The 24,531-nt window shown below is 39.0% G+C and overlaps 2 protein-coding genes across 2 annotated transcripts in view; one reads left to right on the forward strand and one right to left on the reverse strand.

Moving 5' to 3' along the window:
• VSNL1 (visinin like 1) overlaps positions 1–14,501 on the reverse strand; it is a 100,626-nt gene extending 86,125 nt beyond the window's left edge. The window contains exon 1 of the mRNA XM_082426455.1: positions 14,290–14,501. The gene's annotated coding sequence lies outside the window, so the exon portion shown is untranslated. The remainder of the gene's footprint in view (positions 1–14,289) is intronic.
• Positions 14,502–14,616: 115 nt separating this feature from the next.
• The window catches only part of RAD51AP2 (RAD51 associated protein 2), a 66,645-nt gene continuing 56,730 nt past the window's right edge, over positions 14,617–24,531 (forward strand). Inside the window, exon 1 of the transcript XR_014253905.1 lies at positions 14,617–16,029. The gene's annotated coding sequence lies outside the window, so the exon portion shown is untranslated. The remainder of the gene's footprint in view (positions 16,030–24,531) is intronic.

Here is a 24,531-nt window from a genome sequence, read left to right on the forward strand (position 1 = left end):
TCCTGCTCCAAAACCAAGTGACAGACGTGATGAGGTTTCAGGGAATTGCAGGTAGGTTTTGATCAGAAGAGGCTTTTCAGAGCTTCTGAAAGGAATACAGCTATCTGCTCATAAAGTAGGCTCCGAAAACTACAGACCAGTTTCAATGAATTTTCCGCAAAGTACTCAACGTTATGACTCTTCAGGCCTACTATTTCTCTAGAATCCCATTCTCTGTCACTAAGCAGCAAAGCCTGGGTTCAAAGAAATTACTCACTCTGCTAGTGATGCCCAGAAATCTACACCAAGGACATTGTCCAGTCCATCCTTAAAATGGCAGTGAACTTTGTGCACAAAGATATTCCATTCAGTGATATATAAAAAGTTAAAATGTGTAACAGTAAGAGAATAGTGAAGTAAACCTTGTCTATGCATATGGTGGAGTGTAATGTCTTAAAATTACATTTGTGAAGAGTTTTAATTGCAAGGGTGGTGTTAAGGAAAAAAAGTAGAATACAAATTTTAAAGAAATGAGTAGTCTCAATTAGAAAACAATATAAAGGAGGACAATATAACCTATAAATAATAGATTGTAGGTGATTTTTATTCTTTTCTCTGATTTTTCTTTTGTTTTCTGATTTTATTTTTTCTGTGTTTTGCTTTCTAATTTTTCTACAATGAGTAAATATTATTCTTTTTATTCAGAAAAAGTACTTAAAAAGAGCAAATTCCTGGCTTTCAATGAAGCTCACTTAAGAGCTGTCATTAAGAATAGGGGCTTGAAGTACCGTATTTGTTCAATGAATTACCTGGAATGCCAACAGCAGCCCTCTTTAGTTCTAGTTTTTGCAGTTTTGTCAACTGAGTTTTTAAAATGAGATTAAAAAAGTCTTTTGAAAGAAAAAAGCAATCTCTCCTTCACTTAATTAAAAAAGAAAAATTCTACACTCATATCTAATCCTAGACAACCACAAAACTGGAATATTCTCACTGTTATAATGAGGCAGACTCAATCACCATGTTAACAATCAGTGGTGTCCAAGTTAGATTCAAATTCAGAGAAATAACGTGATTCTTGATTATCTACTATAGGAACCAATAACAAATAACAATTTGGAGAAGCTAGCTGGAATGCTGTATGAATTTTTAGCCTTCCTTCTATTGTATTACCTCCCAGTGAGTTTCATTTCACAGGTGTATAGCCTTATAGACCTATTACAAAAATCTGAGTACTCTTTACCAGCAACCTCTGGTTGGCATTTTAGGAAATGGTTCCCACATAACATAGAAGAAACTGCTCACTTTACATAATCTAAATAAGCAGGCATAAGCACTACGAGAACACTACGTGACTGTCATTGGGCTATGAGCCTTTATAAATACAATGTTCTGAGTTCAAACATCCATGTTCTAGAATAAAGTACCTATTAACTTCACAAATGGTTTAGATGTACCCAATTCAGGAGGTGGCCTGTCAGTTGTACTTAGTTCTATACTTCTTGATTATGAATTCATTTAATTTCTCAATTTAAATTAAAAGCTCTTTGAGAATAGCAAATACTACTTTATTATTAAAAATTGATTGTCAATTAAATGGTAGGTTTCTGCTAGGCATTTAATATGTATTACCTCTGGCTTTCACAACAATTTTGTGAGACAGGTTATAATTTACATTCAATATAGATCTTATAATCATTTTTCTGAACTTGAGATCGTTTTAAAATCACAAATTTCCTTCCTTTTGATGTGGGAAACCATACAGAACATGTCAGTGGGGAGGATTCAGAGCTATTAACCACTAGCCACGTTGGCACAACTGTGGTCAAATTTCAATCCAGAAACAAAATGGGAGTGATCTCAAAGGATCAGTAACCAAAGTACTCCAAGAAGTTTCCGTAAGCTTTTTGGCCTGGTATACCATTTTTTTTTCCTTTAAATTCTTTTAAGAAAGGAAACTAAAATTCACTAAAATCCTTGTATATGCCAGAGGCTGATCTAAGTGCTTTCATAGACATTGTGTTATTAATCCTTGCAATTAATCTCAGGAATATAATTCTTGTTTTCCAAAAGTTAGATAACTTGTTCAGAGCAACTAGCCTCATCTTTGAAGTCATGTCTCTTTTATCCATACCATACTTCCCTCTAGTGAGAAACATGTCTTATATAAATGTCTTATACAAAACAGGATGTTGTCTACTAGCCAACTGGGATGTGTAGACCTTATATGGATCCTGATTCAGAAAAACTATAACAATACTTATGAGCTTGAACATTGACTAGATATTTGATGATATTAAATAATTTGGGGGGTATATAACAGTATTGTGGACATGTTTTAAAGAGTCCTTATAGATACATATAGAAATATTTATAGATGCAATGATATAGTGTCTTAATTTGTTCAAACTAAACCACTGGAGGGGGAAGGATGGGTGCAGAAATGAAGCAAAGTGACTTTAATAATGGTTAAAGCTGGGTGATGGGTACATGGGCATCATTACATCATTCTCTTCAAATGTGTATGCTTTCCATAATCAAAAAGTTTTTAAAAAGAGGGAAAAAAAGCCTGTGTAGAAAGGTAGAGAGAGTCCTGGGTTTAAATAACACCTTTATCACATAGTAGCTGTGTGACCTTGAACAAATTACTTTCTGAGACACAGTTTCTCAGTCATAAAATGAAGCTTACCTTGCAGACACTTACCTTGCAGAGCTGTAATGTGGATTCAATGAAGTGATATGTGTAAATATCCAACACAGTGCCCTATACACTCTAAATTCTTTACACCAGTGGTCCCCAATCTTTTTGGCACCAGGGACCGGTTTCGTGGAAGACAATTTTTCTACGGACAAGGGATGGGGATGGTTTTGGGATGATTCAAGTGCATTACATTTATTTTGCACTTTATTTCTATTATTATTACATTGTAATATATAATGAAATAATTATACAACTCGCCATAATGCTGACAGGAGGCGGAGCTCAGGCAGTAATGCGAGTGATGGAGAGCGGCTATAAATACAGATGGAGCTTCGATTGCTCACCTGCCGCTTACCTCCTGCTGTGCGGTCCAGTTCCTAACAGGCCACAGACCGGTACCAGTCTGTGGCCCGGGGGTTGGGGACCCCTGCTTTACACCATTACCATTACTATTTAATGTTATTACAAAGTATAAATTATCTCTGTTTTCATTTCCTTGCTCTCCTGACTTAGCCTAGAGATAACTTCCAATATTCAGATGAATCTGATCTTGGTTAAGAGCCAGAGATGAATGATATAAGCCCTCTGTGTACATGGTCATCTACAGAGCACCTCTTTGGAAGAATGTCTCTTTTCCAGTTTCTCCTGTACCACTGGTGACCTGGATCCAGACCACCTTCCTCTGCCACTCCAGTTCACACCAGTTTCTTCTTTCTAATACCTACACCAGCAATTCTGGCCTATACCTCTTGTTTTATGAATGAATCATATGCTATTTTGTATTCTTCCTTTTATAACCAGTTTATTGAATGGGTTAGCTATATAGCTTTATTTTCTCATCACTGCCTCAAATATGCTCTACTGTGTCTCCCTTTCCCCTTCCAGGATGATATTTTGAGCTGATCTATATCTTTTCAGGTAACAGAAAGGTGGTTGTTTCTAAGGTATTAAAAATTTCAGTCTAATTTAAATGTAAATTTCCACTATATATCCAACCCGATCTCGCCTTTCTCAGCTCAGTTTTGAACTAAGCAGTGGAGAAGAGATTGTAATCTGTTCTTTATCCTGCTTGCTTCCCTCCTCCATCCTTTGCTCTACTTCTCTAGGGAGGTGGGCAAGAAAAGGAGGTTAGATAGGAAATGGGCAAAGTCTTACTTGACTGGTGCTGGTGTAACGTGGCCATTGACACCCTTTGTGAGTCAGATGCCCAGATGCTGCTTCTCATAATCCTGGGTGTTTGTGAACTCTTTAATAGCTCCTGATTAGAAATTTCCAAACTTTACAACTTATTGATGGGGCAATGTACACTTGACTTGCTACCACTCCTATTCAACTGCCCTCCAGTGGCACACCTCTCTAAAAGGGACCTAAAAATTTATCAGACATATGTCCTTTCAAGGAACTTCCAGTTTTATAGGACAGCTGGCACATATACAAGTGACTATGAGCCCAGATGTGATAAGAAGTCTGAGAGATAACTCTAGGCTAGGATGACTAGAGAAGGATTCCTAGGAAAGAATCAGATTTTGATCATCAGGGCTGTGGAAACTCATGAGAAATGATTTCCATTGTCCCTGAGGAGAAGCCATTGTCCCTGCTGGCCTGCACTAAGAGGCACGGGGCTTGTCTAAAATGGATTCCCTTTGGACACATGCACGTGTGGGTCTCTTTTGTTTCTTCCATCGGTTTTCCCTGCCCTTACATAGTTCAGATCTACATATACCTGCTGAATCCAGGAATGGAAGGCCCAGTTATTCTGATAGATCTCTTTACCACATTAGGATAAAAATCTTATTTCCAAAGCTTCCCTGCTGGAACAAACACATGGGCATGCCATGGTTGCCATTCTTTCCACTAGACTCTCTCTGAAAATTGAGACATGCTTACTCCACTGAAAAATGGTATGGGCTCAACTACAACATGAGAAATCCTGAGAAAAATATAAAAGATATAGATGTATCTCAAATCTTAAATAATTTAGGTTTTCCCTCCAGAATTATTTTATTTCGAAATCACGTTTTCAGTTTAACTGTGTGAAAACCTGGTTACAGTTATCATATATTTGTTATTCTATCCTAGGAGCTGAGGTGGGGGAGGACAGGGGACTTATTTTGGCAGACATACCTCAATGCAATAATTTGCACCAGATCAGTACTTTGATTCTTAAATTATCTTTTAAAATAAAAGATAAACTAAAATTCTAAAGTTGAATAATAATTATAAATTTCTTACCATTACATGGCACTATACAATCTACAGAGTAAGTTCAAAGTCATATCAATCTCACAATAACTCCTAACTAGAGAGGGTAGGCAATCTCATATATATTTTCACATGACAAAACTAAAACTCAGAAAAGTAAAGTAACTTTTCCAGGACTTCACACTTATGATACCTAAAACATGGCTGTGATGCCTAAAACATACAATTAATGACTCCTGGTCTTAATGTACTTTCCATTACATAGTTCAGTTTTTGTCCTTCTTTTCTTACTGGGTTCTTCAGAACTACAATAAGATGGTAACAAGCATATTTCAACATAAGTTCTCTGTGTAAACAGGTTTGGAAACATAAGATTAAGCAAAGTAAGCAGATACCGGGTCTTTACAACAGGACCACTCAGATTTATTATTAATATGAAAATATGCACTGAAAATATTTAAGAGTGGGGTGTAGGAAGCACTATTTACCTCGAAAAACGTTTCCACAAAACTCTTTGCGGGGAAATAACTATCAGTGTCTTGGAAATATTTCTTTAAAGAAACAAAGTCTAAAATGTCCTTACCACCAAATTTAAACCACCTTCCCTTTCAACCCTGCCACTTCACCTAGATTGAGAAAACTTTCAAAAGGGCTTCCTTTTAATGCCATCTCAAAAGCGCTGATTTGTTATAAAGCTATTTGCTCTTAAATATTTTGCTTAAAATGTAAAACAATCTATGACAGTATATTGAGCTTATTGTGTGCCTATCATGTATATGTGTATGTATGTATGTAGGTAGGTATGTATCTGTATGTAGCTGCACCTCTCCCTCACCCTTGCTTTGAGAGCCGTTCTCTGCTCTTGGTCAACATGCATTAGTGCACACTTCTACAAATGGTCAACAAACAAAGGCTCTGAGAGGCCAACCCTGCCTCGAACATGCTCTGTAATAGTATTGTGTGCTCCACTAAGGATTCCCTTTCTACCATTTATTTGATGTTATCTGATGGACATCTGATGGACCAAAAATATGTAAGTTTGATAATGCTAGACCTGACACAAAGAAGTGAAGTAAGGATGTCATCAGAATGTTTCAAACGCACTCAGGGCACCTCCGAAAAAGGTAAAGGAAGGAGAGGATAAAGGTTGGAAGATAAATAAAGGTTGGCAGATATCCTCCGACATAATTTATGAAGAGCATTATAAATCACTGGATGGGGACGGATTGTTCATTAACTGAACATTAGTCAATAGAAGCTCTGGGAACTTTAGTAGGAGGAATGTCTTAAATGAATGGAGCACTTTTCCAAACAGATGCAGGAACACGGGTCTATGCTAAGGTGTTGATTCAGTCAGTATACCTTCTCTAGGACCACACTCACCATGCTACCTGGGATATGTGTGTATTAGCTATTATTTAACCACCAGCAAAGTAGGACAAATATACCTGGAAAGAGCAGAACACCTAAGTGTTCTGCTAGGAGAAATGGTGAAATGCAGGAGGGAAGGTAGAGGTCCGAAGGGGGAGGAAGAATTATTTACTATGCACTAAGCTCTTTTAGGTGGTATGGATATACACATATATATATATATATCTTGAGGACACCATATATATATATATATATATATATATATAAAGATTCCTATAAGGTAAATATATGATCCCATTTCACAAGTGAGAAAAAAAGCCCCCCAAATTAATTAGAATCAAAAGTCCTACCCAATTCTGTGAATCATCCAATACTCCTACTATACAAAATAGCGTCAGAATTTAGGTGCAACTTTTGTAGACTTCAAAAGGAGAAAAGGATGCTCCTTTTTAACTCCAGATAAGAAATATACTTGAAATTCCTTAGTAAGTGGGGCAGGAAATAGGGGGAGAAGGGAGGAAAAAGCTGAGGAGAAGTGAAAAGGCTCTTAGAAGATCTAAAGACAGTAAGGCCATTTTGGATTTGTGTGTGTGTGTATGTGTATAGCGGTTGGAAACACGTTTTCAGTTCAGTGGGAAAAGGGATTAGGAGGCATATTTTCCTTATCATAAAAGCCCTAGGAGAAAAAAATGAAGGAGTAGATGGTATGATCACATGAGTTCTCCTACAGATACATTTGAAAGATTAGTCATGAAATTACTTGGAGTAATAAAGGAGGTGAGCAGAGAGTATCAGACAGAAATCTCTCTTTTGGAAGGTATTAAAGGATAGAAGTATCATCGTAATAATTTTTAAACCAAAGGCAAGGCTCTTGAAATATTTTCACTGAGTTTCAGTGACCCACTGGAGGCTTGGGTGGGAGGCAAGGGCCACATTATTTAGCTACATTGGAAAATAATTAATAGATGACCTTAAAATGTATTCAATAAGGAAACAAGCTTAAAAATGTCCTCTTAGTTCCATATTCTCTTGTGTCTAATTATATGCTGGTATTATATGGTAGGGAGATGATGGTAAAGAAAAGGTATAATGGAAATGGGATGCATTTAAAGAAAGAATGAGAGAAATGGGAAGTTTGAGGTCTCAGTGTAGGTACTTCTTCTAGAAATTTTTTCCTCTATGCATCTATACCACATTTTTATTTCACTTGACGTACTGAACTGTACTTATCTTCCTCATTAGGAATAAATTCCTTGAAGGCTGACATTGTATTTTATTTAATGCTGATTCCACAGTGACTACACAGTGCTTGGCACACTTACTTAATATTTGTTTTACAAGGTAGGTTAAGCACTATTAACTGTTCACTGGTCATAGCTCAATTCCTTATTCAGAGGTTCCATTATGAGTGGAATTACTACAGCTCAGAGACTAAAGTGGTTTATGAACCATTGATTTCTGATGAAAGGAATGACAGTTATGACAATGACTATCATTAATTGCACACTTTCAATAATGAGGCATTTTATTATATCCTTTAATACATAGTCTTCTGTTCCCTGTTCAAGAATCCTGTGAGAACGGACTTGAGGATATGGGGAGGGGGAGGAGTGAGATGTGACAGGGTGAGAGAGTGTCATGGACATATATACACTACCAAATGTAAAATAGATAGCTAGTGGGAAGCAGCCGCATAGCACAGGGAGATCAGCTCGGTGCTTTGTGACCGCCTGGGGGGGTGGGATGGGGAGGGTGGGAGGGAGGGAGATGCGGGAGGGAGGAGATATGGGAACGTGTGTATATGTGTAGCTGATTCACTTTGTTATAAAGCAGAAACTAACACACCACTGTGAAGCAATTATACTTCAATAAAGATGTTAAAAAAAAAAAAGAATCCTGTGAATTACTATTTTAAATGGAAACTGAGGCTAAGAGGTTAAACAACGTATTCAAGGTCACAGAACTAATAAACTGTGGAACTGGGGATTTTTATCGAAATGTATCTAGCTTGAAAACTCTTGTTTTACATTTCCTCCTATAGTTTCTTTTGGGTCAACTGAAAACTTCGTGAGGGTTGAGGAATTTTTCCATTTATTAACTAAAAATGGGGGAAGACTGAATGGATGGTTTTCACCTCACTCTGAGGAATAAATACCTTTATAAACATTTAAAAGAAAAACTAACAATTTTGTTTAGAATTTAAACTTATTTCACAATTTCTTTTTTATTTTTCATAAAATTTCCCATATGAGTAACAAAGCAAACACCAAGCACCTTATGTATAAATTTAAGAAACACTTGAACTTCTGGAATAAACAAAATTGATAGTCTTTCATTAACTGATAACGTCAAAAGCCAAAGAAATCCAGAAGTTGCTAATTGAAAATCAGACTTGTACAGCACTATTTCATACATTAAAAATAAAATATTATATTAGTAAACATGTCAACTTTATTGATAATGCTTAATGGGCCTCCAATGGGAAATTTCACTCAATTTAAGATTGGGTTTCAAGAAATCAGAAATAAACATGCTAATCACAAATTAATAAAGCCAAGGCAAAATGTAAAACACCAGACTCCAGCAGCACCAGAATCTACTATTCTAAGAAGGCTTCAAATGCAATAAACATTCTAAAGTATGAAACAACAGAAATATTAGTATCTAGTTGTTCACATTGGAAAAAATTTACCGAGGCTACGAAGCACATTTAACATGTTAAAAATTTGCAAAAAATCTATTTACATTCAGCTCTTCAAAAGTTTCAGAGCCCAAGAGATAATAAACAAGATCCAAAGAAAGGAGAAAAAAATACACTTAAAGTGACAGATTTCTTTTTCAGAAAAATCCCTATTCGAGCAAGAATAAAGAAAAATAGTATTCATTCTATAGATCTATAATAATTGCAAGTAAATTTAACTGATTTGTTAACACTTTGCCTTTTATGAGCAATACTTCAAAAAAATGAAATCTTTTCAATTAAGAGAGCCCTTCTTTCTATAAAAAGTTCAGCAATTATTGCATTAGATATATTGAGCTTGAAGGCCACTTGGCGAATGAGAGTACTCCAAGTCTTAATTGTAATTTAGAACAAAAGGAAATAGGTTGTTCACCTGAAAATAATACAACAAATGGTTAGAAATGCAGTGCATTGTCTTAAAAAAACCCCAAAAAACAATTGATGGCTACACAGCAGGTCATCTGTGTTAGAACTGCAGTAAAGGAAGGCAGTGGAGAAATCCAGAGAAAACAGAAGATTCATGGACAAATTATCTGACTTGCATGCTTTAAGTTAGCTGATAAGGGTATAGAACATCTCTTTAATGTATTCACAGACACCTTATTATTAAAGTGTCAAAGCTCTTTGAAGATTCTTCAGTAATTTGCTATTCCATTTCTGTTTCATTCATTAAGCAGTTTCTAAAGCACCCCCAAGATCCCATTTGTGGAGTTCTCAATGAATGAAGCTGGAAGCAACTCAAACTATTTTGATTCACTTAAAAGAGCATAAGCTGTCTTTAGAAACAAACTGTAAATGAGAAATCCAGTGTTATGGTCCCTTCACAATGTGAACATGTTAAAATAATTCCACAGCTCATGAGACCCATGATCTAAATAATTGGTACACATATCTACCATAGTCTAGATTTACATATTGATATCAATTCTTATAAACAGAATTTTATATATATATAAGAGAATTGATATCAATTCTTATAATAATACACATTTTTACTTATTAAGAAATAAAAGGGAGTCTACTCTGTAAGTGGATTAAAAAGCATGCTTAAAGGTATTAATATAGTGCTTTTATGTCTTTACTGAAAGTAAATTATAAAATAAATTTTAGTCTAGATTTTCCTGTTGGTAACGTAAAGATATTTAAAGCAATTCTAATTCTGTGCATGCTTTTAGTATAAATGATTTAATTTCTTGACATAATTAACAAGTTACATGTAACTGATTCTTATGAGAACAAATATTAAATTGAGAAATATTACAGAGTATCTACTATAAAAGACATTGTATAGATATTGTGGAAATATGAAAAAGATCATTAAAATCTCTGCCCTTGTGAAATGTGCTTTCACTTTACAGATATGTCTTTAAGATAAAAATGTTCCTTACTCTACTATATTTTTTACGTGCTGAAGGGATGGATTAGGTAATTTATATGGAGCCCATCCAGTTCATATACTCTATAAATTATGTGAATTAACCACTGGGATAGTAGAAATATTGCTCATTTATTAATTTATCTCTGCACCATTTGATACTTTAGAAAATTAATATATTTATATCTACTAAATGCAACTGAGATGGACATTGTCAATTTCAACCTTAGATTAACTGAATGTGATCCCCTCGATAAGAAGAACCTTCCTATCTTCCTAAATAATCACTAATCGTAGGAGCATGAAAATTACTCCATACAAAGAAAAAGACGTTTAGAACGACATTAAATATATTTTGCTCTTGCGAATTAGGAAACCACACATTTCATATTGATATTATACTGTCATTCTATGAAATTCCACAGGGAGCTCCTTAGCAATGTTTGGAATCCATACCTATATGCAACCTAAATAGAAAACCTATAGCTTGCCCAGGACAACATTTCTAACCATGCTATCCTATTACAGAATGAGATTCATGGCACAGCAAATCAAAGCCGGACGCTTAGCAGCTACAAGTCTCTGATATCTGCAGAAGCTATGTGGTGTTCACAATAGCTTGGACATGCCTGTTTTCAGAACAGGGTAGCAAGACCAGGTGACATCTGACCCAAGAGCATCTGTTAGGGACAGACTCTATGGGACAGAGCTCATCCCAATTCAGTAAAGGTTTACCGTGAGGGAAGTGGTTAAATTAAATTGTTGATTGTGGAATGTGTTGAGAAACTCACCACCTTGTTTCCTTAGCTTCCTCAACAATTTCCAAGTGTATTTAGCTTATCTCTCAAATGAGGAAGAGACGAAGACTTTGTCTTTCTCAAGCCTCCATTAATGTCTCAGCTTTTTCAGGTAAGAATTCCTGGCATTTCCCCAAAGGGGACATTTGTGATAGTTTCAGTCTCTTTCTGAGTGCCTCCGAGAAGGGACAGAAATGCCTGGATTATCTTTAAAAGGCCTAGAGCTTTATTGCACAGGCACTCAGGAAATTTTTATGGAAGGGAGAAAATGAGGGCGAAATAGAGAAAGCAAATGAACAGAAAGGAGAAAAAAAGAAGGAAAGAGAAGGGCCAATTAGGCAGGTATTATTGCCTGCTTTGCAGTCCCCATCCAGCAAGAGGGCACTTTAAAAGCTCTAAAGGTTTTAAAAAGCTGCACTGCTCTCCTCTATAGCGCCTGCTTCAGGTAGAATGATTCAGGCATCTTCCTTCAGTCTTCCCGCCCAGCCCCCAGCCCCTTTCTCTGCAGGTGGCTTCATCTGGAGGATTTCCATGAAGGCTGGAGACAGGCAGCTTGGATTTGGGTTCTGCCTTCTAGGAGCCAAAGGAGAGCTGGCAGAGCCTGCTGTGTGTTTACACTGCAGCTTCCTCACTCCACTAGGTCCCAGTGCCTGTAGCTGCAGCAGAGCTGGAGGAGGTGAGACAGGTAGAAAAGAGGGAAGGCACCTGCAGTGTCTCAGAACGCTGGATTCCTTAAAGGATTCTGGGGAATAGAGCAGAGAGGGGATACAGATGGGCCTGGACAGTTTGCAAACAGGAGCTGAAGATTCCAACTGGTTTGCCAGTTCTCTCCAAAAACTTGAAGGATTCTAAAGAAATGGACTGAGAAGCTAGGAAGGCCAGACTAAACATCTAATGAGGTGGGTATATCAGAAGTGAGGGACAATAGAAAAAAAGAGATAGAGACCTTACCAAAAAAAAAAAAGAAAAGGCAGAGAAGAGAGATGCAATGGTATGAAAAGGAACCCTGGGACTCTCTCGAAAGATGTGCTGGGGAGCAGGCAATTATTTACGTCATTGAGGACGCTGTAAGTGCAGAGAGAAGGGAACACCTCCACTCAACAATACTTTTTAATTCTTTATTCCATAGACTAGAAGTTAATTGACTTTCCCCTAGCTCCATGGCTCTGAGCCTCAATTTTCTCATCTGTAAAACAACGGGTTTGGATTAGATGCTTTCGAAGGTCTCTGCCCAATGTTTTCCTCTATAACTGTCAGCCTATGAAGCAGGGTATCTGAGAGCAAACATCTATGAGCTTTCACACCAGGTTTCCCCTTCTTTCTCCACCACCCATTTATCAATGCAGTGCTACACCCGCACCATTCGGGGAACTGATTCCAACTTTCAGGGTTGACGAGGAGTATGGCTCAATTATGACAAATGATTGGTTCTTCTGCCCTGGAGTAAAGAAGGGAGGGCCAGAGAAGGCAGTATGATTTACACTTTGGGTTTCCAAGGAGAGGATATTCTCGAATTTTCTATTTCAAATTTCATCCACTTAAATAAATTATAAATTCCTTCAAAGGGTTCCAGATAGTCGGACTGACTAAAGAGCCAAAAGTCCTATAATGATCTATCCTATTTGGGGCAAAATTTATTTCATTTCATCCCAGAAATTGGATCTACTTTTTCCATGGAAATCCAGCACACACTGGTCATGCTATTCTCTTGTCTGCCTGCCTCATGCCCTTCTGCCAGCCTGCTTCAGTGCAGCATTTTCTGGGGTTATTAACACCCAAGTTTAATGAGAGTATACTCACGAGTGAGGTGTTCAATGAAGCAGGACGCCCCTCCCCCCCTCACCAGCCACAACACACACATGTAGGCAGTTTAAATGGCAGTGAGGATAAAATGTGTCTTCCCAAGAGTTTCATTTTTAATTTGTCTCAACGTGAAATTCCTTTAAATTGAAAAAATTAATATGTAGAAACACAGCTCCCTTGCTCTTCCTGTCTTCAAGTGGGCTATGACACACAGATAGTGTACACTTGTTTTAACTACACCCACTAGCATTTCCATTTCATTTCAGTCTCCAAGATATGGCCAGGAGGGCAACTCTAGAAAAATGGATTCCCACCCTGGCACCTCACGGGGCACGAGCCGAGCAGCGCTGAGCACCCACAGGGAGCATCGCCATTTCCTGCCCCCTCCCCCAATTCCCCAGGGCCCCTGGTTTCCACGGGGGTTTGACCTTGCAAAGACCCTTCTTCCGTTTCTGGGCAAGGAACAACCCATTTTAACTCAAAACACAGAACGACCTTTTCTCCTTTAAAGAAACACTACCAAAGGTAAAACATCTGGGTTTACATTTTTCACCCCTGCATTCCGGAATGCGAATACAGGATGCAAAGGCAGGTAACTAGTTTGGGTCTGACAATCCCCATTCAGAGGCTCTGAGTCTCAGACTCTGTTCAGAACAGACCGGGCTGACAGGGCGGTTGAACATCTTTTCCTTTTTTTGCCCATTCACCATCGTGATGAAAAATCAAAACCGAACAATTATCTACTCATTTCTAAATACTAACAGAGAAATGTGCTTCTAGCGCCTAGCTCTGTGGTTCTAAACACTAACATCCCACTTGGAAACCAACCCTGGTTTCCACACCATCTCGTCCACTCAGTTTTACTTAGCAAACACGTTCGCTGCTCTTCCACGGTGAGAAAAATGGTGCACCAGCCCCACGGAAGACAGGTTGGTACTTGACTGCAACCGCTCAATAGTTTTATCAGCAACCGGAAAACTTCACAGTCGGTCAATTAGCTACTTAAATCTGTGTAAGGAAATCTGCCTACTTATAGACAAACTTTAAAAGCACCTCTGTTTCACCTATCTTAAGTCTAGCCTAAGACAATCCCCCAAACACGCTGCATATAAACATTCCCCCTTCCCCCCACCCCCGTTATTCCAAAAGGTCCCTCATGGACTAACAGTACGTTCAGATCACCAGCATTAACCAAAGCAATTGTCACCGTGCAAATAGATGTATCTATGCAAAGCAAAGTAAGTGACAATAGTCAAAGCATCTCCCAGACAACTGGCTGCACTACACATGCAGAAATGCAACGAAGATTGTATTTTCCACTTACTGTTATAGCGCTGCTCACGGTCACTTAGCGAAAATGATAAAACTCAACAGTTCTTTGTAAATAAATATATGTATATATATTTAATTCGGATAAACGGTTAAGCCGTCTCCGTGTATGGTTCTCTCACGCTCTTTTTTTCTGTGGAGCTCTAGAGTGCTTAAATCCCTCTTGGATCGCGCCTTGCAAGCCCAGCAGTCGCTGCAGCACGCTCCGGGAAGTCTCTGCTGCAGATTGGGAATCCCATAGAAAACCTAAGGTCCCTGGAGCCGGATGCGCAGGCGCTGGAGCCGCCGCCTCTCCAGGCACCCCCTCCCCTTTCCCCTCCTTCCTCCTCCCCCCTCCCTCCTCCCTCCTCCTCCGGGCTCCGCAGCCCAGCTTGGAGAGATCTGGCGCCGTGACCAAAAGCAGCCAGGCATTGGCGCATGCTCAGTGGGAGGGGCTCGGAGTTTCCGAGAGTGGATTCCATGTCTCCAGATTTTAGCAGAAACTCAAAAGGAAAGTAGCTAAGAAAAGGGAGCCTGGCCACTCGAGCAACCTTCACCTGGACTGGCAGAGCGGGCTGGGCTCGCCACGCCCCGCGGTTACCCCGTCTGGTGGTGAAGGCTGAGGCCAGAGCTGGGACACGTGGAGCCTGCTTTTCCCGCCACCCTCATGCCTAGAGGGCCCCCGGCCCACTCTGTGTCGGGCTGCAAGGTGAAGGAGAAAACTGCAGAATTTCCTTTCTCTGAAAGAAGAGTTCCCAGCAAGCTGTGAGGGCGTCTTCCCGGCTCACTGTCTAGGAAACTCTTATGGTGGGCACTTTGTGTGGGCCATTTCTTCCGAGGGTCTTATACTGGGAGTACAGGGAGCCAGACCTTCTAGTACCCCACCACTCAGGAGGGTCCTGGTCCAGAACGGCGTTGGAGAAATGTGTGTTGAAGGGAGCTGGCTCTGAAGCTTCTTGTCCTGGGCGACCTTGGGCAAATCATGCTAATCATCAACCAACGTTTAATAATAAGCGCCTTGTTTATGCACTAAATATATTTTATTGAATGTGCTTTGGGTGGGGCTGGGGAGGGGATAGTGAAGGGGAGGGAATGAAACTTCCTCGGAATCCAGGGTTGAGGGATTGGACTAAGCCATTTTATAAAGCCCCTTTCTGTGTCCTTCAAGGACACGTACATTTGCCAGCCCTCCCCGGATCCTGACTGTCCTAGCCAAAGCCTGGAAGACTTGGCAAGGAGTAGTGCCCAGTAAATGTTTGGTGGCTTGCCTACCAGGAAAGCAAGAATTCTTACATGTTCCCAACCTGATCAGTTTCCTCAAGTGTGTTGTTTGTACATTCGCTTATTTCAACAATTATTCACTGACCACCTGCCTACTGACTTTAGGCACTTTTCAATGCCTTGGGGATAAAGGCAGCGAACAAAATCCCTCTTGAGGTTTACATTCAGGTGGGAATTTTCAAGAGAGGGAAATTCTGGAGGCGCAGTGAAGATCGACTTTCTCTTTAAGCAGAGAGTTTTACGATTTGCAAAGTGCCTTCAAATACCTTATCACGTCCAGGAAAACTGCCGTTTTCGGTTCTGAGGACACCATGAGTATCTCCCGTGGCCAAAGGGCTCGAGACAGACAAATCTCCATTGCTAGGAGGGAGTCTACCCCTGACTGCTAGTAGGGGGCGTCCAGCTTGGAAGAACCTGAGGCTACTTAAGCAAAGATCAAGAGAAACTCCGCCGGACAACTCTCAGGCGTTGGAAGGTTAGTGTTCTGTGAGGGCCTCTGGCGGTGACGCCTAAGCCGCTGCCTCGAGCTCAAAGCCAACCTGGACGGCCCACAGGTCAGGAACGCGCGCCCCTGGGCCAGACGCCTCGGGCAGGTGGCGCAGAGCGTGAGAGCGCTCCCGGGACTCCCCGGACAAGGCTCTCCGAGGTACCCTCCCGGCAGGGCTCTTCCGCGCGGTGCCGGTGACCGCGGAAACCCGGAGCGTGGATTCGCGCGGAGCAGGGCGCGCGGCCCCGGCGTGCTGCGGCAGCCGAGCAGGTGGTGAATCTCGCGGGCGCCAGCGCTGCGCTCCCCGGCCGCGATACGCACTGCGCAGCGGGGCTCGTCCGGCCCGATTCTTTCTGTTTCTCGGGATGGGCTGGGGGCAAAAGTCAGTTCTCGATAAGTCCTCTTTGTTCGGTCACGGACACAACCTCCAAAGCTTTCAAAGTGATTTCCAGTCTTTTGTCGATTTCCCCTACTCTAGCATTTTACGCTGTGCTCTCTGGTTTCTCTCTGGAGAACAGTCTCCGCGCTGCAAACCGCATCAACCGTAGGGGTCATGATGCCATTTCTTTGCTTCGAGGAGATGTACTTATTTATCGCGCCCTGGAGGTCTCTTTCGTGGCAATGTTAGGTCGTTGATGACTTACTGACAACTTGTGTGTAGGGAAAACTGAACACTGATACTTTAGACCGTGTTGTGCTGTAGGGGAGATTTGATTGAGAAGCGTGCGCTTTTGTGAAGCAGCTTTGTCTCATTGGGCAAGAAGATTTTGCTTGTTAGTTCTATTTGCACTGAAGCGTTGTTTGGCGATATCTTATTTTTTAATCTCCAGCAATTGTGCAGCTTTATCTCTTTAAGCTCATTTGTTGTTAAACAATTGTGTGTGTGTGTGATGCCTTTTATATATGCAACACGAAGTCACAGTAGGGAAGCCCATCCTAAAAACATCGAAGGGATAATTATCATTTAAATTACAGAAAGCAGGTCCCCTCTATAGGATGGTAGAATGATCTTTAAAAGAGGGCTGTGGTAGGGACACTAAAAAATGAGGGAGCCCTGTGTTTCCTCCCTTTTTCAGTCATTTTCAGATGTAATTACAGAAGGGCAGAGATGCGCTGCCCTGGGGTAGAGGGACTGGGTCACTGCACCATGTTGAGTAAAGAAGCAATCAGCTGCAGCAGTTGTCGCATAACTTGAAGCCAAGTCCCCAGCACTGCGGACCGCCCGCGGTGTCAGCTTTCACATCCTGGAGATTTTGGGGAGAGAGAGAGGGGGTACGTCGTCGGGGGCAGGAGGAGGGAAGGGGAGAAAGGTGCTTTAGGGAGAGGGTTGTTTGTTTTTTCTGGAGTACTTGGTGGAAGCCTCACTTGCCCGGAAACAACTGAGAAGCCATTTTCCTTTCCTCAGTTACAAATTATATTCTTTCCTGAAGTAGCTTTACTTCCACCTCACTCCTTCCTAGATTCAAACAAACAAAATAAAACCAAGGACGATTTTTCAGGTGTACACAACTTCATTTAATATTTCCATCCAATTTATTTGTGGCATAGACAAGTTGAAAACTGAGAATGGCAGTAAAAGTGCAAATGGCCAGTGATATAACAGGTCTAAGCCTGTGGTCCTGTGACCTCATGGTAATATTATTTATCAGACATGCTCTGTATAAAATATATGAGCCAAGAAGGGTGGAACTTAAGGCATGAGGGCATTTAAGAAATTGGAAGAAAAAGTAAGTGTTTGGAAGACAACATTAGAAAATGAAAAGATGCAGGAATTGGAAAAATGGATTTATACTCATTTAAATTCATAAAGAATAATGATAGTAATTTTCTTGTATGGGTCAAGTGCCTTTATTTCAAAAAGCTAAGGGTATTAATCATTACAGAGGAGAGGCATTATGTAAGATAATTATGTTTATCCTGATTTTTTAATCCTATTTTTAAAAATATATGGATAGACAAACAAAATAAAATAATTTCCCTAAAGACAAACAGGAAGTTCAAACAGGAAGTTATCACCTAGAATAAAACTGTACAGCAGTTTTTCTGACACATAAAGTGTTTCATTGTATATGTCTGTACTCTTTCTACATGTTTTTCTTTTTTCCTAAAATAAGTGGAAAAATGCAAGACCATGAAGGAGTGATTCCCATGCAATTAGAGGGAGCGTTCCATGCCTCTACACAGAAGAGGGATTAAAAGCCCTAGTTTTAATGGACTCAGTTGATCATTTCACCCAGCCCACTCCTGATTTATCTCTGTAATCCATGATTGAATCTAAATTCAGTTTGAAAGATCATTCTTTGCTGTGCCACTAATTTCTCTTAAAATTTGAACAATCCACAATAAGAATTAAAGTCCCTGCTGAATGAATTATAGTCAGAGTTTTGAGTTTCCAGAAGTTTCTTGGAATCTCAGAAATAGTCATAGCAAGCACAGGTGATCTACAGCACTTGCTATGACTATTTAAAAATAGAAAATGCTTTATTCCATTCTTACCATTCATTCCATGTCTCCTACATTTGGGCCTAACCTATAGATTTATAGCAGTGGTCTTAAGTTGGAAATTTTCACTACTCTTGTTAGTGATGACACAAAAGAAATTATGATAGCAGAATTGGACTATGTATGGCCCCTGTTCCTTTTCTTTGATGACTTTTTAGGTAGTCCTTTTTGCTAGGCTGTACTCTTTTTTAGTTGTGTGACTAGCCACTGCCAATATAATCATGGATTCATATTCTGGAACTTCTGTACTTTGGAGACCATCTGATCCTGAAGGGTCTTCAAAAGCCCTTCCTGCCTAAAGCAGATCTTAATGACTTGTTTCTCCCTTCAATCTCTATTTTCCTTATTATACTTCTTTTGAATTTTTACTCAAACTCAACAGAGAATCTTAGCATATAATTTAAGGAAAAAATAAATATAATGAATTCTACACTCCCTCTGAGACAACCAACAAAAACAAACCCACAGTCTTTACCAAAGTATTTTCACAGTGGAGTTTACATTTTTACCTACTGCCTGAAGGAGGAAAGAAACAGTTTGCTCTCTCAATTTTTAGTGTTCTTATCATATTCCTCCTTTAAAGTTCATGTTACCATCTTAAGGAGGTTCAAGAAGAGAAAGAGTGACCATTGATGACCTTTGATTTTTTTCAGAACGGAGGTTTAGCACCTGTACCATAGTCTCTAGGAGAGTGGATTGTACTGATTTTTTAAAAAGAAAGAAAATGCTCGGTAACCAGTAGTGGTGTTCAGTAGTGCCTGCAGGCTGAATTTCTTTTGATCTCATTCATTATTCATTTATCAGACACCTATTGAGCACCTACTTTGTGTCAGGCAGTGTACTGAGCACTTTATATGCAATATTGTATTTAATAACAACTCTATGAAGTGTGAGATAGGTACTATTATAATCAATTTTACAGATGAGGAGGAAACTGACGCAACATATGTATTAGTAACATCTCCAGATGCCTTCTTCAGTTGGCCTTAATTCCTCCTTTTTCTTTACCCCATTCCAAATAATACTTTGATCTCCCTCTGTAAATTACTACTTTTTTATCCACCTAATATACCTATGCAAGATAAGTGTTGTGTATACCGTGATCATCTTATTTCTCTTCAATAATCTCCCGTTTCCTCCTGAGAAAACTTCAAACCCTAAGTCACGTATTCAGAATCTTCCACTATGTGGCAGACTGCTACTTGGCTGCCTTAACCACAGAGCATCTATTTATTTTTTGGGTGGGGGGAAGCAGGAAGGAAACAGGCTTAGATAAAAGTCTACCTTTCCCAGCATTCCTGCCTTTTCATCTACTGCCTGAAGGAGAACAGAAATAGAAGCCTCCCTCATTTTTTTTCTGTCCTTACTATATTTCTCCTCTAAGTCCATTTTACCATCCTAAAGAGGGAGTGTTCAAGAAGAGAAAAAATGACCACTGATGATCTTAAATCCAGACATTACTGTCCAGTTCCTTATTTACAACTGCCTACAGAACATCTTCATGTGAATTTCTTACAGATATTTCAGGTTCAACGTGTACAAAATACTTATCTCCCCTTCCCCCCACCCCCCGAACTCCACTGATCTCCCTGTGCACCCTAGCGCTTTGAAGGTGCCCCCTATCAACCCAGTCCTCTAAATCAGAACCTTGGTTATCACCTTCAGCTCCTCCATCTCTCTCATTCCCCATCAAATCATTACTTAAGTCCTATAAACCTCACTTTTTGAATGTCTCTCAAACTCATCCCTCACTGCCACTGTATTAGTTCAGCCTTTCGTCATCTCACTCCTGAGACTTGTTCTTTTTCATTCTCATAACTATTGAAAAAATAAAATAAAATCACATCACTCCCTTGAATAAAACCATTAAGTGGTTTCTCACTTTATACAGTAAAAATAAAAATGCACAGCATAAAGACCCTTTATTTTCTAGCTCTTGCATACCCTTCCAACCTCATCTCCTGCTACATCTTTTCACTCTTCTTTGCTCCGTCATACTGTGGAGTTGTACTTCTCAGTACTTTTGCATTTGCTTCTTCTCTCTTCTTGGGAAACTCTCTTTCCTTTGCCTGGAAGATTTCTATTAATCCATCAAATTCAGCTAAAATATTATCTCCTGACAGAAGAATCTTTCATTTCCTAGCGCATAGCAGACAGTTTACAGGGTTGTTGTGAAGGTTAACTGAGATAGCATATATGAGAATACAAACTATGAAGCTCTATTTGAACATAAGATACTATGTAATAGCAATTTGTCTATTAATTATTAATACAGGTAGTGGTTGAGGCCATGAGGCTAGATATGATTGACAAGGGGCAAGTATAGAGAGAAGGCATGAGAATGGTAAAACTAGGAATCACCTAAGTTTGGGAAAAGGAATTTGGGAGAGTTTATTGTGCACTTGTTATTCTCATTATATATTTGTTTGCAAACTCCTGGAAAGTAATAGCTGTTTTGCTCATTTTAGTATTTTTTAAGCAGCACTTAGGATATTGCCTTTAAAAAAGTGTTTGTGGGACTAAAATAATGATTGTTAAGGGTTCTTATGTGTATCTAACCCAGCTAAAAGACAATATGATCCATAGTTAATAAATAGAATATGTTTCAAATATATGCATGTTGGTTGAATTGCTTTAGAAAATATTAATAATTAAATTAATGATTATGAATTTATGCCCAAATAAACAGCTCCCTGGTCTCTCCTCTAGTCTGAAGAAACAGGTCCTTGGCTACTATCTGTTGCTTGTTTGGACATTAGAACCTAGGAACGCCAACTGGGTTTTTAATCCTGGAAATTTGAACTTGACATGGAGAGAGTTGTGTCAGTTTTTCCATGAGCCAGAAAATTTAATGTGTAAACTTTTCTCATCATGTTTAGCTTTGACCATTTTCTCTGTGTACTGTGGAGGGTTGAATCTTTGATTTCCATAGCATTGATTTGGTTTTCTGTAGTGTTAATTCTACTCTTTTATGTCCAGTACAGATTTTAATTCTGTTACTACATTTCGTATGTTTTCTTTTTCAGCTTTAGCATTTCTGCCTTCATCTCAGTTTGCTATCTCCCTGCTTTAGTTCCAGAGGCCATTTCTTTTATCTTTTCTGAAGATGCAAAATAGCTGTCTTCTGAAATTTTCTTCCCTTTCTTATTTTTTAGAAATAAAATTTTCCCATGTGTTTTTAGGGCAACATCCTCTTTCCTGGCTTTGCAGTTTCAATGCATAGGTACAATATTGTTTTGTTGTTTATCCCTCCTTGGTGAGCACCATTTGATCTAAAATTTTCCAGCAGAGTTGAGTTTATATTTACATTAGGTTCTCTCGCTATTCAATGGGTACTGGTAACTTCTCTCAGACCCAGCTGTAAAGGACAGGTAGATATGACTAGCCGTTAGTTCGGTCTACTTTCTTGTAGAAAGGCAAAATATAATTCCAATTTCTTTATTTTTGGTTAAAATTTTATGACTAGTACATCATATCTAATGTGATGAATGTTGAATCCACAGGACATGCATGTCATAATTTTGAAATTATTTAGATTTGGTTAATTATTGAGAGGCTAGTAATTATTACACATTGAAAATCCTTTTTTAAAAAAAAATTATTTATTTATTTATTTATTTTTGGCTGTGTTGGGTCTTCGTTTCTGTGCGAGGGCTTTCTCTAGTTGCGGCAAGCGGGGGCCACTCTTCATCGCGGTGCACGGGCCTCTCACTATCGTGGCCTCTCTTGTTGCGGAGCACAGGCTCCAGACGCGCAGGCTCAGTAGTTGTGGCTCACGGGCCTAGTTGCTCTGCGTCATGTGCGATCTTCCCAGACCAGGGCTCGAACCCGTCTCTCCTGCACTGGCAGGCAGATTCTCAACCACTGCGCCACCAGGGAAGCCCGAAAATCCTTTTTAATGTTCCATAAAATGTTGAAATATTTTTTAAAAAATCTGTTAAGCCAAAGAAAGGTAAGTTAACTCAGGATAGAAAAAAAAAATCTTTCATAACTGTCCCCTATCACCATTTAGGTAAGATGTACTGGGTTGAATAGCATCGCCTCAAAGTTCATGTCCATCCCAAACCTCAGATTGTGACGTTATTTAGAAATAAGTTCTTTACAGGTTAAGATGGGGTCATAATGGATTAGAGTGGGCCCTAAATCCAAAATAACTTGTGTCCTTATAAGAAGAGGAAAGACACAGAGACAGAGAGAGACACACAGAGAGAAAATGTCAGGTGACTCTGGGGGCAGAGATTAGAGTTACGCACAAGCCAAAGAATGGCAGGGATTTCCAGCAACCACCAGAAGCTAGAAGAGAGGCATGAAGCAGATTCTTCCTCAGAGCCCACAGAAGGAACCAACCCTAGTGACAACTTAATTTCAGACTTCTGGCCTCCAGAACGGTGAAAGAATAAAATTTTGTTGTTTAAGTCACCCATTCTGTGGTATCTTGTTATAGCAGCCCTAGGAAATCAATAGAGAGGATAACTGCATTTGAATATAGTATTCGGCAGATAGGTCTACAGTAAAGAATATTCTGGCATTGAGATAATAGAAAGATAAATTTTTCTTTTCTACAAATAGACATCTCCCTTCCCCCTCTTTTTTTTTTTTTTTCCTGTGAAAAATCACTGGATTTTGAATTAAGAGGTAGTGATTCAAAAACCAATTTTGCTACTTGGGAAAATCACTGACGTTCCCTTCATGCCTTGATTTCCTCATTTATAAAAGTAGAGCTCTGTAGTTCAAAACTTCAAGATATTGGGCATCCACAAAATTCCAGACAGTAAGTTAATAGTGCTAATTTACATCTAAGATAGTATTGAGCCAGTTTCTTCCAATTGAAAACCAAATTAAATTCATGGTTTTGAGTTCACTTAAAATAATCTCCTTAGAGACCTTTCATACATCGTTGATGAAAATCAGATTAGGGGCAGTGATCCCAGTACCACTGCTAGACCTAGTACAAGTTGGTTTAAGATTTCTCAGGCTAGTTTATAGATATTCTAATAAAACTGAGTATTAATAACACTGTAGTGTTAAACAATATTTTGAAATTAGACATATAAATAACACTTTGCCAATATAATGTTTTTTAAATAGACTTTACTTTTTAGAGCAATGTTAAGTTCACAATACATATAATGTTTTTAGAAACATTCATTGACGATAGACCTTATTGGTTCTGATTGTGTAGATTGTAATATAGTATTAGAAGTTCAAGCATGTTGATTTTCGATTGGATAAAAAATAAGACTAAATAACAGCCTAATTGTATTGCTTCTTAATATAATGTAGACCCTTAACATTCCTGAGGGATGTGTCCTAAGACCTTCCTGACTCCCTATTATATGAATATCACTCTAGGATAAAATTGCTTTGTTGGTAAAGTAAACCATATTGCCTATTTATAGAATATTAAGTGAGACAGTAAATTAAATAAGCACAACAAAGCTAGGTTGAGGTGCAGACACTGGGTGGTCATTTGACCAGATTTATTAATTTAGTTATCAATTACAGCCACCAGCTTCATAGTCATATAAGGTTTACATTTGAGCTTTAGCAAATGACATATTACTGTCATTATAACCTTCAGAGTCATTCACAAATAGATACAGCCCAAAGATTAAATTTATAAAGGCCACATTTTATTAAAATCCTGCTACCTGGAAACATTAAAATGTTCATACATCATTGTATTAACTTGAAAACTAAGTGATTGACATTTGAGATCATGGCCATTTTGAAAGCAATTTGAATCCAATGGATGAGGATCGGTTTTGAAACAGCTAAAATTTACTCTTTGGCTTTTATGAATTAAACAGGCATTTTTAAAAATAAGGTTTTCTAAATACTTCTTAATAGATTGAAGATCTTTCTCCTTAGGAGCTAATAAATCTATTAATCTATGAGAATGGACCATTAATGATATTACTTATGCTTGTACTCTTTGTATCCTAAAAGCTGTGTGAACGATTTGCCACTTAGGCCAGGAGGAAAGAA

The sequence above is a fragment of the Balaenoptera physalus genome (genome assembly GCF_965194825.1).
Source record: "Balaenoptera physalus genome assembly, chromosome: 15".
Taxonomy (NCBI): Eukaryota; Metazoa; Chordata; class Mammalia; order Artiodactyla; family Balaenopteridae; genus Balaenoptera; species Balaenoptera physalus.